Source organism: Meleagris gallopavo, chromosome 14 (assembly GCF_000146605.3).
Source record: "Meleagris gallopavo isolate NT-WF06-2002-E0010 breed Aviagen turkey brand Nicholas breeding stock chromosome 14, Turkey_5.1, whole genome shotgun sequence".
In the NCBI taxonomy this organism is placed as follows: Eukaryota; Metazoa; Chordata; class Aves; order Galliformes; family Phasianidae; genus Meleagris; species Meleagris gallopavo.
In genome coordinates, this window is record NC_015024.2 from 15,896,186 (window position 1) to 15,901,926 (window position 5,741).

At 43.1% G+C, this 5,741-nt stretch overlaps 1 protein-coding gene across 1 annotated transcript in view; it reads right to left on the reverse strand.

Annotated features, from left to right (window-relative positions):
* Window positions 1–913, reverse strand: part of FOXP1 (forkhead box P1) — a 301,896-nt gene extending 300,983 nt beyond the window's left edge. The window contains exon 1 of the mRNA XM_010718724.2: window positions 787–913. The gene's annotated coding sequence lies outside the window, so the exon portion shown is untranslated. The remainder of the gene's footprint in view (window positions 1–786) is intronic.
* Between the last annotated feature and the right edge of the window lie 4,828 nt (window positions 914–5,741).

Here is a 5,741-nt window from a genome sequence, read left to right on the forward strand (position 1 = left end):
ATTTGAAAAAAAAAATAAAAAACAAAAACCAATTTATGCTCTCGTTTCCTATGGATTTAATTACCTAGATCTCCTAGTTTGTAACAAATTCTCACACAGATCTTGCGGTTCTCTTGTATGATCAGAATTCTCTTTCCCCACTCTCTTTGTCTTGTCCAAGTTGGCTGTTGGAGGATTTCTCCCTTTGTCCCCCTATGACGAAGGCAGCCAAGCTTTGCAGCACATGCCATGCTGAGCAGGGCTGGCTCTGCTGTGTACCAGTGACACCATTTTGTCACTGGGATGTAAGTGCAGCAAACAGTGGAGCTAATTATTCGTTGGCAATGGCTCCTCTGAGAGCAAAGACTCTGACACATGATGGAGTGGAGGCCTCTCCATATTCATATTTAATCATTACATGAATTGCACATACAAGCATGTTTAGACCCTGTCTGTCTGTATGGCTCCAGCTCTGGGCAGCAGTTTTGCATCGCTGAACTCCAGTTACACTACTGAACCCTCAGAGCTCACAACTTCACCGTGGCCTTGAGGGGATGGTGGAAAGAAAGCAAGCCAGGCAGCCTACGTTCTGCTTTGATAGTATTTGGTATCATGGATATTTCAATACAGTTAACGTGTTTATTCGGGAGGTACAAAATAGCGGTGACTTGTTTATGAAGACAGACAATACAAAAAAGGAACCCCAAATCCCCACCATATCAAAAAGAAAAGAGGGGTGAGAGAGAAAGAGACTGTAAGAAAGAGTGAGAGTTAAGAGTTACTGCAAACTTGGGATTGGTGACTCACCAGTTTTACTTGCAGGCATCACACATATCCACTCATGACTCAGGGCAAATATGGGAAAGGATCGAAACCCTTATCATGGCAAATGTCTGGAAGCTGGAATCACTCAGAAAAAAATGTTCTCAGGAGACTGAAAGACAAAAACACGTTTTAAAACTTCACTTAGTTAGAATCGTATCAAAGCCCACCATTTTCCTTTGAAAATAAAAGGCAGTTACAAGTGCTGGATGTGTGGGGAGCATTACAGGAACATTTCTATATACCAAACATCGCTCTATCACACAGCAGAATCTATTTTGCTTTAAATGAAACTGAAACTTGCAGCATTAAGAAAGGTTTTTAAATATGATCTTATTTCAGGTTTTGGAATTTGCTCCTCCAACAGGCGAGTTTTTGTTCATTCTGAACACCAAAACGTGTCAGCTGCCAAACCCATATTCTGCTCAAAAATACTGCACTGTTTCACAAAATTCAGATACTTTAACCTACTTTGCATTATCGAAGTACAACAGTCTGAATTTCTGAAATATTTACTCTCAGCATGCAATCACTGCATCCCGATAAAACCTTAACAAAATGTAGAATCTCTTGTTAGCAATAATCTTCCCTCTGAGATAAGGATAAACACATACAAAAACTATTTGATGTTCAGGGTGAAAAGGCAAAATTTGCAAACATCAGTTAAGAAATACCAATTAGTATGTTTTTTCCCCAGCTATTAGTAACACAGATTGAGTTTAAGCCTAGCTCAGAGGAAGCTGCTTGTGGTACAAATTAAATACCCATTTTACTAATAAGGGTATTTTAAAAGAGAGGTATATTTTCTCCATCGACAAAACATCCACGCTGAGTATGAGCTGATACTGAGAAACAGGAGCAGAGGGCCTGAGGCACACGAGCACTGCACCCACAGAATCAGGTGGGATTTAAGCAGCAGCTCCAGTGCCTGCTGCCCTGATGGATGCACGGGCACGTGGGACAGCCTCTGTGCTATAACCTCCAGAGGAGAAAAAAAGCTTTGCTACAGAAGAAGGGTCCCGAGGGACTGGGATAGGAAAAAATATGAAGGCAGAAATCCCAAGGGCTGCCTTTGCCTTCCATTCCCAGGTGCTCTCCCTCCAGACCACCCCCAGCAGTGGCCGCTCTCAGCTCTCCACGTGTACCAGCGCTTAGGCAGTGCCAAGGACCCAACCTGTGGCAGACAACCACCACGGCAGCCTTCCTCAGGAACATCTGTAAGTTACTGTCTTAGCAACAACTGCACCAAATTTCAGAAGGGAAAAAGGTGGAGGTTTTTTGGTGGCTTTCTTTTTTTTTTTTTTTTCCGTTTTTTTAAATATACTTCTCTGGCCTCGGGGCTTTTCCCATTCTTAGCTGAATGCAATACAACGGCTCAAAGATGATCACAACAGTTCAGAAACCTAAATATAGGGACTACGCAACCCTATTATAAAACTGTGCTGCACAACAAAAATAGATCCAAAAGGGCCTTTCAAACACCAGATCTGCTAAACGCAACTTCTTCCTCAGAGGCTCTGAAATACCTGCAAACCAGTGACCTGCATCCTGCATCAGCTTTACTTTATTCATGAGGAGCTAACACCTTAGAGGAGCAACCAAGCAGTGCCAGAACACACATCCGAGGCTGGGTTTGTTACTGCAGACGGGCACAGGGCAGAGCACAGCCGCACCTACACACGCAGCCTGTGCCCATCACAGCTGCTGAGTAGCCTGTACCATCATACGTCTGGAGGTGTACAAGGGAAGGAGCCCAGCGAGGCCAGTGGGCACGGAGGCTGCTAGGGCTCCTCCACAGAGCACAGCCCGGAGAGCTGGGGACGTGGCACGTGCTGCCTGCGGGGAGAAGAGCGCCGGGGAGATCGGTTCTGATAAACTGAAGCCTTTAATGATCTGCCCACGCAGTCGAGTTCGATCTGGCATTGACAAATTGAGGCTTTTAATGATGTGCCCACACATTTGAATTGGATGCTCCTCTCCTGCACGTTTCACAAAAATAGCCTGCTGGGTTAAAGACACCAGCTGTAATCAACCTGCAGAGATGAGCAAAGCCAAACCGCTCTTGGACCAACTTCTCCCACAGAAGATTCTCTGACGAGTCCTCAAATACAGATTTTCCCCTGCACTGCCTCACTCCCGTATACTTTCTCTGAGGGCTACAGCTAAGTAAGGACTGATGAGACTCAGCAGCTTCAGGGTAGCTGGAGTACAAAGTCAATCAAACCTTGAAACATGAACCTGCGTTTCATTAATTCCAGCAATCACATCGTTTTTATTATCACTGTATTAATCAGAATAGGAAACCTATTAGTCTGCCCCCAACAAAAATTAATCTTCTCAATATTGAACAGATTTGAAAGACAAGTTTTAATATTCCACTACTTAAATCTCCATGGCAAAGGCGCACGGGTCTGATGGCCTGGAGGACTTCTACGACTGCATCCCACCAGCATGAGGCTGGTCCTCTCCCAGCAGGACCAAGCTGGTGGGAACACAACACAACCAAGGCGGTGGGAACACAAACACGTGGCTGGGAGACTGAGAAGAGGTGTGCTGATGGAACAGACTCTCAGATACACACACCTTGGGGCTCCGCTCTGCAGGATACATTTCAAAGCCCCATCAAAGGTAGAACTTCAATGCACCACTTACATTAGGATGTTTATTGACTGCAATGAAACTATAAATACTGTTTTCACTAACGATTTCTTAAAGCCATGTTGCACAAAAGAAAACAGGTTCAACTCGTACATCAGTGCCTAAGAGACCGCTCCAAAATAGACAACTGTACGAAAAGTTGTGCCCATGTATACATATACACAAAACTGTTTTTAAGTGACTGTTTTGAATTAGAATAAATCTGTGTTCCACCAATTAAGCTTTGAATGCACGGCTGATACCATTCTCTATCTGAAACAAGCAACACAATAAATGCAAAAAATCAAATATTTTAGAGAAAATACTTGGAGAGTTGAGACATTAATTTTGCCATATACAATCTGTTCCACAGGGATTTAAACAAGCGTTATTGCCACCCTGGTACATTGGAATAGAGATGAAACCACCATCCTTTCCTATTTACATATTAAAAAATACATGCCTTCTTGATACAGACTACAATACAGCCTGTCTAGAGAATGCAAAGCCATGAACTCAGTGCATCCTTGCGAAGAGTGCTGCACTGTAACTGGTTGCAAGTGGAGGCAAAACACAAGTGCAGACAAAATGCTTGCTTACTCGTCCTCAGAGTCCTGCAAGCACCCAGGGAGAGGGGCTGGAGCAGCCCCAGCTCCCCAGGGCCCCACCTCGGGATGGGGCTGTTTACCAAACACCGTCACCACAGCAAAAGGAGAGCAGCGAGAGCAGCCTGCAGAGCTCTGCATCTCAGGGCGTGGGCATCAGGGGATGAGAAACAAAGAAATATTTAAAACAGCAAACAAGCAATCACAAACAGCAATAAAAACAAACAGCTCAACCAAAACAAACAAACTATATATATGTGCGTATATATATATATATATATATATATATATATATTTATCATCCCTATTCTTATTTCAATCTCGTGTATTTGATTTTAGTTTGAGAAGCTCTGCAATTCCCTAAAATTTTTCAACACGGATGTATTTCCAGCATAACTTTAAAAAACAAAACAAAAAAAACAACACCAAACCAACATTAATTGCCATCAGAAACACATGCCAAAAGCACCCTTAATAGGACCACAAAGGCTGCATCCAGGAGGAACTCGCTGCAAGGAAAGGTAACATTCGTTCTCCCTTTCAGCTGGGATCCACCTCAACTTTTTGATGTCGGCAGGAGCTTTTATTTGCAAATAGAGCAGAGCTGCTTGGGATGGAGGGCTCCTCCGGAGCATGCCATGTGGCCTGCACAGATGTTCCTTTTATTCCCGTGTCCCACAAGGCTCTGTGGCTCGCTGGTGTTAAACAGATTACGCAAGTAGAACACTTGATTTTGCATGTCCCCTTTTTTCCAACAGTTGTCTAATTTACTCAACTCATTCTGCTCCCCCCTTCTCTCCACACACGCTAAGGCAAGCACAAAAAAAATGAGGCAGAAGCAAGAAAGTTTCTCCTCCGCAATCAGAATTTGCAGAAACGCTCAGCGCCTGCAAACAAAGTAGGAACGCAAAAGAACAAAGCTCTTATTTTGACAGTAAAATAACGAGCTCATTTGGCGCCAGGATCTTCCAAAAAGCCTTCATCATACCCCAGTAGCACCAGTCGCTACAAGTATCATAATCTCTCACCCTTATTTAGGTGTCCAAATGAGAATTGAACTTTTTCCAAAAAATACCTAACACCAATTATTGGTGCTAAGCATTGAAAATCCTTGAAAATCTGGCCTTCAACTCAGGCACAAAGAAGAGGCTTAATTTCCCGGCTGTCAGGCATCCCAATCAACAACTGAAGTCAATGGGATCTACACAGTACCTTATTAAAAAAAAAAAAAAAAGCCTAAGAGGCCCATTAGGCAACAGCAGCTCCAGCAAGGCAACCTCACTGCACAGAGACAGCAGCTACACGCGGCTTTGTGCATCAGCCACTTCGCTCTCACACTTAATTTGATTAATCATTTTGGTATTATCCCCAATTAGAAAAGTGTCTAAGTGGAAAAATAATCAAAAAAAACTGCTTAAGATTAAGACAAAGAAGAAAGCAGCAGCTACTGAATGTGCAACTACTTAGGATTTCTGGCATTTATGAAGGATACAAAATTAAAGCAAAAAAACTGCGGGCAAAATGCAAAGACATCAGTGTTTCATACAGACTGCAGATTTTGAAATTTTTTTAATAAACTCAAACTGAATTCCAGATGTTGAAAGTTGGGAAGTAAAAAGAGCTTTAGCTGTAAAAACACAGAAAGGTGAGACCAAGAATTCTGCTGAAACGTAACAATTCAAACACCCTGGAGTGAGG